The following is a 1,582-nucleotide window of genomic DNA, read 5'->3' on the forward strand; positions in this document are numbered from 1 at the left end:
TTTTGTTTTGTTTTACTTCATTTTATTTTATTTTGTTTTACTTCATTTTATTTTATTTTGTTTTGTTTTATTTTATTTTATTTTGTTTTGTTTTATTTAGTTTAGTTTAGTTTAGTTTTTTCAGTAGAAAAGGTGAAGTTAGGAGAGAAATAACGAATCGGGTTGGAAGAGAATATCCACATGCACTGAAACTATTGTAAAGATTTCTGGTTGTCTGAACTCATTTCATGATTCCGTAGTAAAAAACACCCTCGTGAAGTCCGTGTTCGTGTTTTCAGATCATCGCGTTGAACCCTCTAAACGTCTGCAGTAATGTGTGTGCAGTCAACGCTCAATAAGGCTGGGAAACATTAAAATAGATGTGTTTTTAAACGTTAACCCCCTCCGCACTTCCGCTAGAGGGCCAGCGTTGTATTATGTATATTCCGGCTTGGAAATTTGAGGGCTCTGACCAGCAGGTAGATAAAAACGTAAGCTGGCGTCCTGATGGAAGGAATGTTCCAAATCCCATCGCAGAAGTGACCTTATGCTAAGGAGGCGAAAGGAATAGATTTCATTGAAAAGCGAAGTTGTTTTGAAATAACTTGTACCTACTGCAACTGCATTGCTTTCCACTCAGATTCTTTCATAACAATCCCCCAAAGGGACACATTTTTTAAATGATAGAATATTAAAGGAAAAGCATCTAAAAAATAGTGGGAGGGGGTACTTTGCAGCTTAAAGACAGAAGCCAGATGGCCCATGGAGAGAGAAGGATTTCAAGACTCATGACTTCAAAATCCATTGCCAGGTTGGTGGTTAGTTACCCCCTGGAAGAGCTGCCTGCAGATGTAAATCCAGGAGTAGTGAGCATGGCATCACCAGGATGAATACTCTCCTACAGCTGTGATCAGACTCCCCACAAATGTGCTGAGATTGGAAAACAGGCTCCATGCATTCTTGTACCTTCCAGAGTGATCAGAATACAAAGGGAACTTTAACCTTTAGCAGAGCCCCGCTTGCCTGACTGCAAAGGGGGCAGAAGAGGTGACTTTCTTATTCTTATTTTGCAGCCTGGGAAATAGACACAAACAAGAAACAGAAATTTCAAATAACTTTGACAAAGTCAAAGAATTAACAGCCAGAAGTGCCGAGAAATCGACCAAAATATAGAGATTCTGATCCCAACTTTACAGCTTTCTGCACCCCACGTGGGCCCCTCCCTGGAAATCTGGAACACTCCATCCCACCTCAGCGAATGGCACTGGCGGGAAAACACTGAGAGCAAAGCTTGTTCAGAAGGTGGGTTTGGAAGCTGGCAAAAGCCACATTCATGAAGTGACTTTCATTCATTCATCAGACCCTTCTCTGGGGCCCCTCAGGGGACCTGGGACAAGAACACTGGATTTCTAAGTTTGTAAACCAAATATAAATTAACGATTCACATTAAGGATGTGATATGTTTCTTAAACAACCCATAGACCAAGCACTATGTGTGTGTGTGTGTGTGTGTGTGTGTGTGTGTGTGTGTGTGTCTAAATAAATGGTCATAACATTCCTTTGAAATCAATACTATGCCCATTTAACAGAGAGGCTGGACCAC

Source organism: Hyaena hyaena, unplaced genomic scaffold (assembly GCF_003009895.1).
Source record: "Hyaena hyaena isolate Hyena2069 unplaced genomic scaffold, ASM300989v1 scaffold_943, whole genome shotgun sequence".
Classification (NCBI taxonomy): domain Eukaryota; kingdom Metazoa; phylum Chordata; class Mammalia; order Carnivora; family Hyaenidae; genus Hyaena; species Hyaena hyaena.